This window comes from Delphinapterus leucas, chromosome 8 (assembly GCF_059928025.1).
Source record: "Delphinapterus leucas isolate spDelLeu-1000000601 "Yukka" chromosome 8, BTC_Dleu_Yukka2, whole genome shotgun sequence".
Taxonomy (NCBI): Eukaryota; Metazoa; Chordata; class Mammalia; order Artiodactyla; family Monodontidae; genus Delphinapterus; species Delphinapterus leucas.
In genome coordinates, this window is record NC_143136.1 from 56,522,203 (window position 1) to 56,539,522 (window position 17,320).

The following is a 17,320-nucleotide window of genomic DNA, read 5'->3' on the forward strand; positions in this document are numbered from 1 at the left end:
GGGAGCATTCATTCCAGCTACACGTGGTGCTCTGCTGTGTGCTTGTTGTTCCCAGGCAACTTGGATGCACCCAAGTTTCTCAAGGACAGACAGACGACAGGGTAAAGCACATGAGACTGAGATACTGTCACAAAGAAAAGGGTCCAGTGGTCCATCGGCAAATTTCAGCAGACGCAGTCAAGGGTAAAGGCGTATTTGGAATAGGCCTAGGAAGTGAACTGTGGGCTCTTGGTGAATAGAGATAATGTTGCTAACTCTCTCAGATCAGCTCTAAATCAGAGACATTTATCTCACAGCGAAGAAGGACCCAGACAAGACCTCCTTCTGTAGTTGGCACTTATATTTCTCCTGGGCTAAGATTTCTGAGCAGCCACATCCTTTTGCCCCCCTTGTTGGCCATCTTGGTGAAGTGAACTTCTACTTGATGATATTTAGAGCTCATTAATTTGTCCCAAGGAAGCTTACTGTATGGCAGTTTAATGACAGAAACCTGTTTTAATGCAAATGGACATGTAATCCCACTAAACCACTCTGAGGGTGTAAATTTAAAACAATTGCTAGGAGCTGACACCAGAGTTTAATAAGATGGAGGGCTAGTTCCCAGATCCTGGTACGCGCAGGGGACCCAGCCTGGACACCCAGCGCTGGCAGTTTTAGTGCAGCTGGCGGTTACCATGGCAATCAGAAGGGGGGGAGCTTCAGCCTGCCCCTCTGAGGTGATGGGGATCCAAGCTCTGGAGGAGTGGGTGGGAGTGCAGGGAGCGGGAAAGCTCTGTGCAGGGAGGAAATGAAGGGTGAGTGGGTGTCTTCTGCTCATTATTCCTCAGGGCACAAGGCTGGGGAAGATGTGACTGAGACCCTGGAGGCAGCTTTTGCTCTGGCTTATAAATGCCTCATCCAGGCAAATCACCACAGAAAGAGCACAACACATTGCCTGGGACCCCACTTTTCCAGCAAGTAACGGGGGAAGCCTGTCCCTTGAAAGGGGGCGGAAATGAGACTGAGGAGGGAATTGTTTGTGGATATTTGCTGGATAATAATGCTGTTGGGTACTACAGCATTCTCCTGAGAGCCCTGAATAAGGTTTTTATGGGTGAAGTCATTTTTGTAATAAAGTTGGCTCTAACCCTGGCTCATAAATCATGGGTTCTGGTACTAAAAAAGTTACTAAACATGCCTCCGTTACCACATACTGTCCTCCTTTTAAATACTTTGATTTTACTACAAATCTTCCATTGACTGTGATGGGGGAAATACACACAATGAGCAAATGATTCCTTCCGTCCCAGGCAGCAGCCTTACCGGCATCTGGGCCTCCTGGAATGATTTCCTGAGGTGTGATGTTATTTATGGCGTGCTTTCTCTATCAAAAAGGCAAACAGCATCCCGAGTGACCCCGGAGCATTTGCATCATTGCTTCTCTTGCTAATTGATTCATCCCTTGGCAGGGCCTGGGACACGAGCTGTTAGCTGGACACTTTCTCCCCACTGCAGATCCTGTGGATTGAGGTACATAATAAGCAAAGATGTTAATAAAATTGTTAAATGTCAAAACTGCAAAACTCACACCCATTCCATCAGCTCTCCCGGAATGATTCCATAAAATACCATTTCCTCCCCTTGTCCTTTTCTCAGTCTAAACTTCATAACCTTAGTTAAGAAAGAAGATTAAGAACTGTTATTAACAATACTGATTGTTTAATTTCTTTCATAACTTCTTCCTTTCAAAGAAGAGTCCGGCACAGAATGAAAAGGAATGTTATCATATGAAGTGCATTTCAGACGTAATAAAGCAGAAAGGAGAGGGTGGCCCCAGTGGCAGTTGTAAGAGGGACAAAGTGTGGATATCTATAGCTCAGTGGCTGCAAAGCAGAAAATGAAGATTGTAAAAACGTCACATAAAGAAAAAATGCACAGTGGATTCGTTTTGCGATGCCCATAATTCAGTAATGCCTTTAAGTAGCTAGAAGAAATACAATAAATGTTTTTCCACAACATTGATCATACTGTATCGAGGAAATATTAGTGTGCAGGGAGCCATGATTACACTGGTAGTAATTCTTGCTGCAGAAAACTAGTAGAAGATGGGACCCTTTGTAGCCCCAACTTTTATTGGCTGCAGTTATTTACCTTTAAGAATACGCCTAATACATTGTCCTATAGCTAAATATTTTTGTGAAAATTCAAACCAGCAGTATCAGTAAATCAGAAATCCTGCCACCATTTTATAGAATTTATATATATTTTTTCCTGTAGATGCTCTGATATGTTCCAGAATACAAAACCAGCCAACTGACCATGTAAAAATTCTAGAACGTCTGTAAAACAGATTCTTCTTCTGTATTCTGAACCTGGATAGGAGCAGACAGGTTTATGGCATGTGATTCCATCCAAATGCCAATTGTATATATATAACATCTCTCTAAAGAAATTAAATGGATTATTAGATATATATACTGCAGTAAAACTATACCCGAAGCTATAAGCCAGGAGAGGATATGCATGTTGTGCAACTGCTATTTTTTTTTTTTTTGGTCCTGAAACACTGAAGAAAGCTTTGCAAGGCAGGATTTTTCTTTAGGGAGAAAAGAAGGGAACTGATCCCTCATGCCAGCCTCTGGCTACTCGTACTGGCAAGAGCTGGTAATGCGGTGGCCATGGCCATCTTGGTGTAGGAGGTCCCAGCTTGTCAAGGGGAGGTTCTACCTTTGCTCTTGAGGGACCCCAATCTTGACTCTAGAAATCTTTGAATCAGAGTTCCAGGGTGCACAAGATAAGAGCCACCCAGCCAGACTCCAGCAGAACTAAAAGGAGAGGTAAGATCTGGGTGTGCTAATTCTCCATATACTCTCCACAAAGAAGCAAGAAGCCAGAGGCATCTCCAAGTGAAGATACTAGGAGAGCAGTGATAGGAACACGCATTCTTTCGCTTCAGAATCTGGATAATCCCCCTTACAGTTCAAAGGCCTCGTAAAAGCAAAAAAACCTGGCTGAAGCCTGCAGATTTTCCTGCTCTGTTTCAGTGTACATCTCCCCTAACTCTCACTGACACAAATGGGAATCGTTTCCCAGACTTTCCTCACGGAGACCATCCCCACCTCTTTGTCCTGACGCTCTCTGCTGAGTGGCCCTCACAGGTTTCACATGCACATGCTCCTTCAATCCGACACAGCTTCTGTGCGGTTCTTTTTCCTCTATTAGGGCACAATGGGGGTATATGAGCTAAAGGGCATTTGGACCTCTTTATGGAATTATGTCTTGATTATCTTATTGGAGTTGGATAGATGTTCAGCTTGTTTGTTAGTTTCTTCCCTCCTCTAACGAGGAGAATTTGAGAGGGCGCCTGTAAGTTCTTCCCGTTGTGAGAACTTTAAGGAAGCAGGCGGATGAAGGGAAAAAAACCCCAATATGAGGAGGGAGTTTAAGATTGAGAAACGGCTTGGCACGAGACAACGGTTTCTCAGAATGAGTGCCGCCTGGGAAGTTGGTAAGCAGTCACCTGATGTGCTCGGCATTGACATGGACATAAATAATTTATTGGCTGAGGTTACCTAACAGGCTTCTGTTGAGAGTTCTTTCCCAGCATAATGGAGGGGGATGCCTTGCTAGCATCCTCTTACAAGTGGCACTGTTCTAGGTACAGCAGCAGCAGCTTTTCTCAGATTGTTTTAAATGAAAATTATTATTTTTTATCTTAGTTAATTGGCTGGCAGTTGAAGGAATGCAATTTAAAACCAGAAGTTGGAGGGAGGCTAATTATCGTTTTGAATTTCCTCTTTAGATCTATTATCACACATGGACATATTACCAAAACTTGTTAAAGATCAGTGAGTAGTCCTGTTCTTTCTTCTCTCTCCTCCCTCCCTCCCTCCCTTCCTTCCTTCCTTTTTTCTTTCCTTCCTCGTCCTCTTTATTTTCCTTTCCTTTTCTTCTCTTTCCCTTTCTTCTTTCTCTTCATCTTCAATGACTTGGAAAAAATCATAATGAACTTCTTTGAGCAATTCCACAACGATGAAAATGTTCAGGGTCATAGGCGCCTTCCCTGGAGTATTTAACAGTGGAGTCAAGTACAGCTTTCGCTTCTGCTGTGTGTCTGCAGCATGCACACAGTCTCATCTGTGCTTGCAAAAATCTCTAAGTGTGCTTAGGAGGGTCAGGGAGACCCTTGGAGTGTAGACTCACTATAATTTTAGTTAAATTATAAAACATCAAAATAAGACTAACAGAACAACAGACTTTGGAAACTACTTAGGAAATAAACAGAGTGAGTTTTGCTTTACTTGGCATCCAGCCTGAATTATTGACTTACACTGTAGCCAGATAAAGAATGTAGACAACATTGGACAATACAGAATATTAAATTATAATTTAAAACTTACTTTGTATTTTAAAATGAGATTCACTTGTAATTATTTCCACAACCGCTGGATGTCACTGTTGCATACGTCTGGGCAGTAAAAACTCAGGCAATCTGAAACTGGTATTTTAAGGGCTGTCATGTTACCTCCTTGACACTCTACCTTTTGATTGAACACAGGCTGTCATGCTAAGAGGACTCTCTTCTCCATTCAGTGCAGTCAGCCCAATTCGCAATTATGGCATTCTACTGGGAATTATTCTAATTTACACAGGATGAGATTCCTCAAACACAATTATCTTCTTCACCATATTTAAAAAGAGTATGGTACTTTTATAATAGTTCCCAACATTGTGTATTAATTATAACTAGCACATTCTGGATACCAAATGGAGTGAAGTCAACACATAACCATAAAATACCCTGAATTTATAAGTGCCTTTTTCCCCTGTTGTATCAATGTGCTTACAACAGTTTCATATCTATTTGCTCATCTGTCTTCCTAACATCCCTAGGGGGTTACCTGCTTTAATGCTTTTATGAGTCAAAGTTGACCTGTGAAATAAATTGAATGAAGTAATTATCTGCACTGGCATCCCAGGAGTAAAGCAAAAGCAAACACTGAAAATTTGTTCTAGACAGCTAATTATAGTTTGCAAAAGTAACTCGTTGAAATTTTGGTAGTTCTGGGTTTTTTTCCAATTACTTAAAAAAATTCTTAATTCCTGGACCATTTACCTCTTCTTTTAAGCATGCATTAAAAAAAATCCAGGCCATCTTGTACAGCTGACGTTATATAGAAATTAGATCTGAAGACTTTTCCAAACCTGAAATAAGCCTGGCCCAATAGAAATGCTAGACTAGAGCATGACCAGTGTAAAAGAAACGAGAGAACCAACTGGGACAGTAGTTAGCTTTCTCTATAGTTAGAAATGACCACGAGCTTCACTTTAGCTGTTCAGTTTAGTCTCTTTCTTTTTCCTAAAACCTTGGAGTGGTTTTCTTTAGCTTCCTCTCGTGACTTTGCACTAGGGAAGCCAGAGCTGTTCCTGGAGGACTGTTGGCCTAGATTTTAGCGGGGGAGGTGGGAAGGGGAGGCCCCTCTGTTCTAGTGAATAATCAGAGTTGTGTTGCCTGCCATCTATGAGATGCTTTGATCCAAAATTTCAGTCATTGTTTCCACATTTAGGGGCTGGAATGAACATCAAAGAAGTGGGTGTACGGAATTTACTGAATTCCAAAGAAGTACAATAACATACAGAGGATATAAGCAAATCCCAGTGGCAAAATTTGCTGCCAATTCTTGCACATAATAGAGGCCCTGAAGTGACAGTCTATCTTTGACAAATGCATAATGATATCAATGCCAAGGGAAGGAACTAGCATGCTGAAAGGTGAATAAAAGAGTTGGGAACAATTCAGTGGACTTACACATTTCCTTAGTGTGTTTTCACACAACAAGGAAAGCAGATGACACAAATGCATTAGGTAATTATTGGACAGGGTTGCAAACTCACCAGCAGTTTTAAATCGACCTGGCTCTTTCAGGATACAGCTCTAAAGATGAAAATAAAATGTGATTAGGAATTACTCATCTTCTGGAGGAAAAAAAAAAGGAACAAGGAAAGTGAAAATAGCTTTCTTGTTCTGTCTTGGATAGTTCCAGGTTTTAAAGCCCATATGTTGTTTGCTATAACTTCTTCGCCTTCCTGGACCAATGCATTCCAAACGCTTCAGCTAGTGTTAGGGCTTATTTGTATACACAGTCTTTGTTCAAATATGGATTAATTTTGGTTAATTTCAGTGGGTCCACATAAAGTAAAATGCCCAGAACTGAAACCACGGAAATCGGGCCATCATGTGATCATCTAAGAACCTAGTTTTCAAGCTCCTTTAAGTTTTATTTTTGAACGAAATACAATAAAACGACTGTAAAAAGTTTCCAAAAGCATTGACATTATGAGCAATTGCTAACCAAGGCTATTCCCAGAATGATGGAGCAAATTTGGATATATTTCTAGAAAAGCTAACTGCCCTGCAGTGCTGGCTATAAATATTTCATTCAGAAGGTGATTTAATAAGTGTCCTATGGTATATGGCTCTTGCCTCCGGGGCCAGGTATCTATTTAGAGGCCTATTGTGCTGCTGTCACCAAGGTCAGCACTGGAGGGGAAAGCAGACTCTTGCCCATAAGCTTCCATCCTTTTACTATGGAGATGAGTACTTAAGAGCTTCTGGAGGCTGCTTTAAAAAACCAGACTGGGTGTGGATGTTTAAAGGAGGGAGTCTCAAAAATGCCACAGTACATGGAAACAGCTTACAGGGTTCATGAGCACAGTCTGGTAATGAATCAGGTACGAGTAAGACCAAGATGTGTGTGTTTATTTGAAACCCTCCAGAGTTGAGCAAAAAACTGTGGCAGCTGCAAATAGAGCCAGCGTTTCTGTCCTATGCATTAGGCAATCAGAGCATATTTGCTTACACACACCAGAACCATTTCCAAAACACCCCCCCACAGTTCTCCAGTGTTTCTCACAAAATTCCTCCTACAGCCTTACACTGCATAATAAAGGAGCTCAAAGAAGGATCCTGCTCTGTTTATTGTGCATGTTAAGTAAATGCAATGCTTTTCATTATTTCAAACTCTATAATGAAATGATTGAGTGCCCAGCAACATTAGAAAATGGACAAACAAGTATTCAACTGGCTGGATGAACCATAGCGTTCTGGTATTAAAAGTGTAATATTTATGAATTAATTTAATCATAGAAGAAAATATTGAGTAGATGACTGAGTAAAATGATGACTGTGTATTATGTTTTTGCCATGCAGCTGGATAAACATATTCAATGACAAACCTTGGCAAGAACTGCAAAGATGCTCTTGACAATGGCATGAATAAATATCAGGTGCTGCCTAGAATTCACTGCATTTGAGGACTTGAGCAAAGCCAGATGAGTTTTAGCAGGAAAATATGAAGAAGCCATGTATGCACATTAGGATTAAGTAAACGTTGGGTTCTTTCTTTGCTGACCAGAAATTGCTCTAATGTTCATTTTCATCTACATCACTGACAGATTTTTTTTTTTTTTTTACACATTATCTTTGCACTTCTGGGAGTGCACTTTAGCATCAAGACCCAAGTTTTGGGGAAGTTCCTGGTAAGTTTTTCAACAACATGGACTTGGAGAGAAAAGAAATACTTTGCCTAGGCAAAGAAAAGAAATACTTTGCCTAGAGCTGACAAAAAAGATTGTATTTTGTAGTGATCCAATCCAATCTATGTAAAATAGTAAATTTAAAAATTCCTTTAGATTGATTCTTGAATTTCCTTAGAATATGTGGTTTCAGATTCCAAGAAGGACCATAAGAGAAAACAATAGATGGGTAGATATTTTGAAGAGAGGAGATCAGCAATAATAACAGTCACTTAATGAAGCATTTGATCCAGGGCAGAAAGAACTAGTGTGCAAGAGACAATCACAGAAACATGTTTTTGTGGGGTTTTTCCCCACAAGATTGTCATTTTATAAATAAAGAAAATATCTTTTATCAGCTTTATTGAAACATAATTGATATATAACATTGTGTAAGTTTCAGATGTACAGCGTGTTGATTTGATACCCATATATTGTGAAATGATATATATACCACCATAGTGTGAGCTAACACCTCTATCACTTCACATACTTATCATTTCTTTTTTGTGGTGAGAACATTTAAGATCTACTCTTAGCAACTTTCAAGTATATAATACAACATTGTTAATTATAATCACCACGCTGTACATTAGATCCCCCAAACTTTTTCATCTTATAACTGAAAGTTTGACCCACATCTCCCCATTTCCTTCACCCCCAGCCCCTGTTAACTGCCATTCTACTCTCTGTTTCTATGAGTTTGGCTTTTTTAGATTCCACAGATAAGTGATATCATATAGTATTTGTGTTTCTCTGTCTGCCTTATCAATATTTCACTTAGCATAATGTCCTCCAGGTTCATCCATGTTGTCACAAATGGCAGAATTTACTTCTTTCTCATGGCTGAATAATATTTGATTGTATATATATCACATCTTTTTTATTGAAGTATAACTGATTTATAATATTATATTAGTTTCAGGTATAGAGCATAGTGGCTCAGTATTTTTGCAGATTATTCTCCACTATATATATCAAAATAATGACTATAATTCCCTGTATATACCACATCTTCTTTTTCCATTCATCTGTTGATGGGCCCTTAGGATGTTTCTGTATCTTGGCTATTGTGAATGATGCTACAGGTATCTCTTCAAGATCCTGATTTTATTTCCATTGGATATATACCCAGAAGCAGGATTTCTGGATCATATGGTAGTTTTAATTTTTTGAGGAACCTCTGTAACTATTTTCCATAGTGGCTGCAACAATTTACATTCCTACCAACAGTGTGCAAGGATTCCATTTTCTCCACATCCTTGCCAATACTTACCACCTCTTATCTTTTTGATAATAGCTATCCTAATATGTGTGAAGTGATATCTCGTTGTGGTTTTGATTTGCATTTCCCTGATGATTAGTGATGTTGAGCATCTTTTCATGTACCTGTTGGCCATTTGTATGTCTTCTTTGGAAAGGACCTATCTATTCAGGTCCTTTGCTTATTTTTTAATTGGATTGTTTGGTTTTTTTGCTATTGAGTTGTATGAGTTCTTTCTATATTTTGGACATTAACTTATTGTCAGATACATGATTTGTAAATATTCTCCCCCATCCCATAGGTGGGCTTTTCATTTTGTTGATTGTTTCTTTTGCTGCTCAGAAGCTTTTTAGTTTGAAGTAGTCCTACTTATTAATTTTTGCTTTTGTTGCTTTTGCTTCTGGTGTCATATCCAAAGAAATATTTTCAAGACCAATGTCAAGGGGGATTTTCCCCTATATTTTCTTCTAAGAGTTTTATGGTTTCACATCTCATGTTTAAGTCTTTAATCCATTTTGAGTTAATTTTTGTAAGATAGGGGTCCAATTTTATTCTTCTGTATGTGTCTACCCAGTTTTCGGAACACCATTTATTGAAGAGACTGTCTTTTCCTCATTGAGTATTCTTGGCTCCCTTATCAAATACTAGTTGACTGTATATGCAAGGGTTTATTCATGGGGTCTTTATTCTGCTCCATTGGTGTCTGTGTCTATTTTTTATGCCAGTATAATACTGTTCTGATTACTACAGCTTTGTAGTTTAGTGTGAAATCAGGAAGTGATGCCTCCTGCTTTGTTTTCTTTCTCAGGTTGTTTTGTCTATTTGAGATCTTTTGTTGTTCTATACAAATTTTAGGACTGTTTTTTCTGTTTCTATGAAAAATGGCTTTGCAATTTAATAGGGATTGCATTGAATCTATAGAGGACTTGAGCAGGATGGAAATTTAAACACTATTAACAAGGAATATCTTTCCATTTACTTGTGTCTTCAATCGCTTTCCTCAAAGTCTTACAGTTTTCAGTGTACCGGTCTTTTACCTCCTTGGTTAAATTTATTCCTAAGTATTTTATTGTTGTTGATGCTATTGTGAATGAGACTGTTTTCTTAATTTCTTTTTGAAATATTTCATTGTTAGTGTATAGAAACACATCTGATTTCTGTCTGTTAATTTTATATCCTGCAACTTTACTGAATTCACTGATTAGTTTTAACAGTGTTTTGGTGGAGTCTTTAGGATTTTCTATATATAAGATCATATCATCTGAAGAAAAGATATTTTTAGTTCTTACTTTCCAGTTTGGATGCCTTTTATATCATTTTCTTACCTGATTGCTCTGGCTAGGACTTCTAGTACTATATTGAATAGGAGTGGTGAGAGTGGGCATTCTTGTCTTGTTTCTGATATTAGAGGAAAAGACTGAGTATGGTGTTAGTTGGGGGTTTGTCATATATGGCCTTTATTATGTTGAAATATCTTCTTTCTATATCCAGTTTGTGGAGAGTTTTTATCATGAAAGAATATTAAATTTTGTCAAATGCTATTTCTGCATCTATTGAGATGATCATCTGATCTTTATCTTTCATTCTATTAATGTGGTATATCACATTTATTGATTTGCACTGTTGAACCACTCTTGCACCCCAGGGGTAAATCCAGTTTGATCATGGTGTGTGATCCCTTTAATGTGCTATTGAATTTGGTTTGCTAGTATTTTGTTGAGAATTTATGCATCAATATTCATCAAGGATATTGGTCTATAGTTTTTTTTTCCTTATACTACCCTTATCTGGCCTTGTTATCAGGGTAATGCTAGCGTCATAAAACAAGTTTGAGAGTGTTCCCTCCTCTTAATTTTTTGGAAGAGTTTGGGAAGAATTGGCATTAATTTAAAATGTTGGGTAGAATTCACCAGTGAAACCATCTGGTCCTAGGCTTTTCTTTATTTGGAGGTTTTTCAGTCTCCTTACTTGTTATAGCTCTGTTCAGATTTTCTATTTCTTTATGATTCAGTCTTGGTAGATTGTATGTTTCTAGGAATATATCTATTCTTCTAAGTTATCCAGTTTGTTGACATATAACTGTAATAGTCTCTTGTGATCCTTTGTATTTGTATAGTATCAGTTGTAATGTTTCCTCTTTCATCTCTGGTCTTATGTATTTGAGTCTTCTCTCTTTAGTCCATCTAAAGGTTTTAAAATTCTGTTTATCTTTTCAAAAAATCAGCCAGGTTGGGGGGAGAAAATTTGTAGATGGAAGACTTCATTTTGGATAAGGTCTCTATGCTCTGATGCAAGTTGTCTTATGTTGTTGTCTTTGCTTCTTACATTTATATTTTTTTCTGTGTTTCATGCCCGAGAATTTCCGAATGCAACAACAAAAAAATGAAAACATAGTCCAAGCTATCCCCCTATTCCCCTATTCTCCCAATTTCCAATACTGATTGCTGTTTCTGTATTAAATTTTTTTCCAGCTATGCTCTATTCCTAGTATCTGAACACAAAACTCTTATTCCCTGGGTATTATGTTTCCATTTTTAAATTATTGTCTCTAGTATACATGGCGTGATGTCTTGAAATACCCCAAAAAGAGGCCAGTTGTTAGCAAATTTTCATAGCTATACAAGGAATCACTGTAAACAGACTTGATGCTATACTTCCCTTGCTACATGCCTAGGGGAGACTATATATTACTCCAAAGAGAGAAGAGCTATTTAATATTTTGTATATGTAAAGTATTTAGGACAGTATCTGCATCATAATAAGTCCTTTGTAAATCTTAGCTGCTGCTGCTACTAGTACTAGTGAAAAGCCTGCAGTTATGTTGTGACAAGGGGCAGTTGGGCTGGTTTCATTAGGTCTACCAACCCCTGCCATGGACCTAACACATGTGTGGTAGATTAGATACCTGCTTCTCACCTGTGAGGGACCTTCTGACCCTTTGGGGAGACCATCTTTGTAGATCTACATTTTTTGCCATTGGTTGCCCCTTGGGAACTGTCAGAGTGTCAGAATGAAACCCTGGGTTGTAGCATGCGTGTGGGCTATTGCTCTGAAGCAATGCTTCTCAAATTATGTGTGGTGAAGGATCGGTTTCTTTTTTTATTTCCAATCTGTCACAGCCTGATATTTTGCAAAGTGTAATAAAAAATAATTTTAAAATGGAATAAAAAATCAATATACACAAAACTCAAGTCCCATTTTTGAATTAGATTCAACAGACATAAACTTAGGCTGCCACATGGCTGTCAACAACTCTAAATGCTTCCTCTCAACTCCGTTCTTGTCTCATCTCTGAACAATAACCAGCAGATTACAGAACGTGGGCCTCACTTTGAGCAGCAACGTCACAAAGAACAATGAAGAACCACAAAGGCCTGTCATTTCCATACTATTTTCCTTCTGTAGAGCTCAAAGGGCTCTCTCATCAAAGCAGGGGATGCTACGGGTCCACAGGGCTCAGGCCCCACCTTCACTGGTGCAAAGCTGGTGCCCAAGGGGTAACGGACGCCACAAGAGAAAGCTGCTTCTGCCGGGTGATGGCCATTCTCTCAGCTGGGAATTTACACACAGCTAAGTGGTGGGCTGTTTAGTGCAGATGCACAGGTGTGGAAACAGTCTCTGATAGGCAGGTTTATGGCAAATAAACACATTGTGTGATATACTGTAATCAACTATATAAACAACTTTAAAATTGTCTATACTTCATACTTCCAGCATTTGGTTTTGTTAATCATATGTCTTCTTGACAGCAATTAAATAGCCTTGAGAGAAAACGTACACCTGCTGTCTCCCCTGGGGAAAGGACGTCTCTTTTGTGAATGACATAAGTTCTCCATAAAACATAAGCGAAGATAGGAGAATTGAATTTGGAGATATGTCTCCTTCCTCTCTTGTTTTATCTCTAGTTGAATTGGAGGGCACGGTTTAATATAGCTAAGCTTTTTCTGGATCCCTATTCTAAGATTCTTTTCAAACCCAAATATTTCCCAGATGAGCAAATTGGAGACAATAGATAAATGAGGTTGTGACGGGTGTCACTTAGTGAGGAAGGAGCCGTGTCTGCCTCACTTGGCCTGTGCTTTCACCCCGCCACCCCCAGTTCTGGACCCCAGCGCTCTCAGTTCTTCCTGATTTCTGCAGCCCATCTCATCTACTTTTCATGAACACCATACTGGTCCTGTTTTCCTTAAAACAGCACGTAACAAAATGTTTCCTTTGCTTGAGTCAGGTTCCAAACAAGCTCCATTCATTAGGCTTGGTGTATTAAAAGTCAGTAAACCAAGAGAGAGGTGTCCCCACTCTTGGGATGGGGTGGCAGGCGAATGGCTGCTGCTAGGAGGGCCGGGAGGGCGCTCAGGGCTCAGCATGCGCCGGGTGACACTGTACCTGGGGTGGGCTGAATCTTCACTCCGGGCTGGTTCCATGAGGCAACATTTGGGGTGTAGTGACCTGGAGTATGCTTTGGGTGCCAGCCTGGGTCAGCAAGTGGTTCTGGTGGCACCAGAAGGGTGAGTGGCGGCCCCAGGACAAGCACTTCAGGTGTGACAACTACCCACCGTGCTTTAGCTACTTGGATTTGGGGTGGCAGTTCATCGAGACTTCTTCCACCCCAAGCGGGCTGTCCTCTTCCAAGCTCCATATATAGTCTTGACCACAAAGCATCACCAAGGCTTCACAAACTGGTTGAGCCCTGTGTCGTGGAGCTGGAACTTGGAGGACCTGAGCCCCACTGTGTTTTGATAAGTTGATGAGTTGGGAGCAGCTGTCCTGAAGAGGAACATACAGCTATGGACTGTATCACCCATTCTTAGAATGGTTCCACCCACTCTACCTATTTTAAGAAAGATGGCTTCAAAAACACCATATTTTTCAGTGTGAAAGCAAAGGCAGAGCTTTATGACCTTGTTAGCAAGTAGAAACCTGACCTGCTTTTGGTCTGATGGAGAGTAAGAATATCCTGATACTTATTGGAACTCTACAAATTTTCTTTCTTGGCTCTACAATGATATCCCAGTCAAGGATGAAGTGGTAGTGATTGATGATGGGGCCAGAAATACTCCTGTTATCATGGAGGATACTGCAACTATCAAGGTAAATTCAAACCAGGGAGGTTGCTAGATCACAAGTAGGAGGTGTGCACCACTATGGACAAGGCATCCTAGGACTATCATTAGGACATGGCCATGTCTGACGTCGCAAGTGAATCTGAAATCATTTCAGAACTGGTTCAGAGAGTAAGCTTGGGGGGAAACTGTTGTCTCAACATTGGACCAACTAAAGATGGACTGATTGTTATCATCTTCCAAGAAAGGCGTCTTGCTGCTGGGAAGTGGCTGAGCATAATGGGGAGGTTATCTATGCATCTAAACCATGGAGGGTGCAATGGGAAAAGAACACGGTAATTGTATGGTATACCTTAAAAATATCAGCTTTTTATGTCATTTTACTGTGCTGGTAAAAAAAAAAAAAAAAAAGGAGTCTTAAAGCTTCAATCCCTCATAACTACCTTAGCTACAAAGGTAAGGATGCTGGGATCCAGGAAGACCTGAAGTGGTCCACAGGTCTGGGTAAAGGCCTCCTCCTTTCTTTGATCTGACCCTCTGCTCTCCCAGTTGAGTTTGCTTGGGCTGTAAAGCTGACAGGAGTGGAATGATCATTGGAGTTCAAGAGGAAAGGGTCACTGCCTGCTGCTTGCTGCTTTGATTTTCCTCATATAGTACCATCATTATAATAAACTAACTTCTCTTCCCCATCCAAAGATGGCTTTTCCAAAGGAGCTGAGTGCATTACACCAATGACTCAATGGACCAAGGATCTGAGCTCCATCGCTAGCGTACTTCACTCTGGACAACAAAAGAAGGGACTGAATAATGAAGCTCTGAGTTCACCCATTCCTACCTTTGGAAATTATCTACAATGGAAACTTCCCTCCATCCTGCGTTTGATAAACTTACTTGATTACTCAATGACTATAGTTAAAGAATAATCCAAGTCACCCCGTTGCCTATGGGAGGAGGTAGAAAGAGTTTGACCAATTCACCGTCTGATGTTTATTTAGCATCAGTTATCACCAACCCCTCCCAGCAGCACCCCACCCCAGCAAGTGCGGGAAAGCCTGGAGGGGAAGGAAGAGGCTTGCTGGGCTGCTTATATTCACTCTTCAGGAGTCTGTGAAGCAAGCTAAGAGCTCTGAAATTCAGTCTGTTTACAGTGATACCATGAAGAAAATGGATTTATTCTACCCTGCCTTTTCAAATATGATCAAATAAATACATTTGCATGTCAAAAAAATTTATAGGTCTTCCTACCATTTCTTTGTTTATTTTTCCTTGCAATTTTGTTCGTTTGTTATTGTTGAAGAAACTGGTTGTTTGTCCTGGGGTTTCCAACAGTTTGGATTTTGTTGATTGTGATGTTGTTTAGTGTGTTCCTCTGCCATTGTAAGCTGTAAATTGGTAGTCAGATTTAGAGGCTTGATAAGATTCAGGTTCAATTATTTTGTCAAGAATATTTCACACGCAGTGTTTTGCACTTCTATTAGAAGGTATAAAATGCCTGATTGTCTCTTTTTGGTGATGTGAGCAGCCATTGGTGGTCATTGCCCAGATTCATTAATTCACTAGGAGGTTGCAAATGGTGATATCCTAATTCTGTCATTCCTTATTTATTTATTAGTTGAAAAAATTCTGTAAAGAGAAAGTTCCTCTTGATTCTTTCATTACTCTGAGACCAGTTTCTCGTTTTGTTTTGTTGTTGTTGTTTGTTTCTTTTTAAAACACAATGGATTGGTTCCCTAGCATCCTCTAAAGGTGATTAATGAGTTTAGTTTTTTGGTATTGTACTGAACTTATGGATTTAAATATACTTGATATGTTTCAATCCATTGCATTTAGCATCCCCTACTGATGCTCAAATGATCCCATCTTTAAGCTAGAGCCCAAATCCTTTGGACAGAATCCTAGTAGTTTTCCATCGCTGCTTCCTTACTACGTGGTATGACAAGATATTCCAGATACATTTAATAAACTTCCTGCCTCACACCTGGAATCAGCCATCTTTCCAAGAGGTTTGGTTCCTTTTGGTGGGAAATAGTATTTAGAGACACAATCAGGGTTCTGGAAGTGCTCATTGCTGTTGGGTTAACCATTGTTTACAGGCTTTTCCAGTGGACAGAACTAGAAAATGAGTCTTTTAAAACACATATTATGAATTAGTATTGCTACCTCAGATTCATTTTCAGAACTACAGGATTTTTACTTACTGTCATTGATCTTACATTTGTGTCTGCTCTCACCAAAGCTGCAAATCCCAGTTCTCAATGACACCAATATATATACATTTTTTGTTACATACCCAACCATTTCAGAACAGCAATACTAATACTACCACAATATGATTATTGAATCAAAAGACACAAAAACCAGTTAGAAGACATAATGGAAGAAAAGACTGTATGTCTGATAGCTAAAAACAAAATACCTCAGTGTATGTTTAACAAGAAATGTTCAAAACCTATGTGAAGAAAATTATAAGCAGTCATGAAGATATAAAATTAACTTAGTTGGAAAGATGAACTGTGTTCATAGAAAAACGCAACATTGTAAAGATCTTAGTTATTCCTATGTTTATATAAACAATTTCATAAACTTCCAGTAAAAATGCTATCAGGTTTTTTTCCTAGAGCTAAATAAATTGATTATGTAGTATGTTTGGAAGAATAAACATGCAAGAATAGCCAGGAAACCCCTCAAAAAATTGTATAATATTAAATCATATCATAAACCTCTACAATTAAAACTGTTTGGTATTAATGTATGAATAGCTAGACAAAGTATAAAATTCATAAATAGACCTAACTGCGTATAAAAATTTAGTTATGATAAAAGTGTCATCCCTAATTAGTGAGGAAAAGATGGACTTTTTTTTTTTTTTTTTTTTTTTTTTTGCGATACGCGGGCCTCTCCCGTTGCGGAGCACAGGCTCCGGACGCGCAGGCCCAGCGGCCATGGCTCACGGGCCCAGCCGCTCTGCGGCACGTGGGATCCTCCCGGACCGGGGCACGAACCCGCATCCCCTGCATCGGCAGGCGGACTCCCAAGCACTGCGCCACCAGGGAAGCCCCAAAAGATGGACTTTTTAATAAGTGGTATTAGGATAACTGGATAGCCATATGCAAAGAGGTAAAATTGAAGCCATTCCTTATACCGTATTCCAGGACAAATTTTAAATGACTGGGAAATTTACAGGTAAAAGATAACATATTAAAAAAACTGCATGAATTACCCGAAAATGTGACATGGGAATAATTCTCTAAATTACAACTGAAAATCCAAAAGTAAGAGGTACAAAGTTTGACACATACAATTACATAAAAACAAGTGCTTTACATTTAATCCACAGGAGTTACATCAGGCCCATTTTGCAGAAGAGAAATCTGAGACCCAGAGAAATTCAGTATCTTGCTGAAGTTTACAGTTAGTAAGTGGCAGAGGTGGGAAACTG

General features: G+C 39.4%; 1 pseudogene; it reads left to right on the forward strand.

Annotated features, from left to right (window-relative positions):
• Window positions 1–13,221: 13,221 nt before the first annotated feature.
• LOC111172903 (tissue alpha-L-fucosidase pseudogene) lies at window positions 13,222–16,742 on the forward strand (annotated as a pseudogene).
• Window positions 16,743–17,320: the final 578 nt, after the last annotated feature.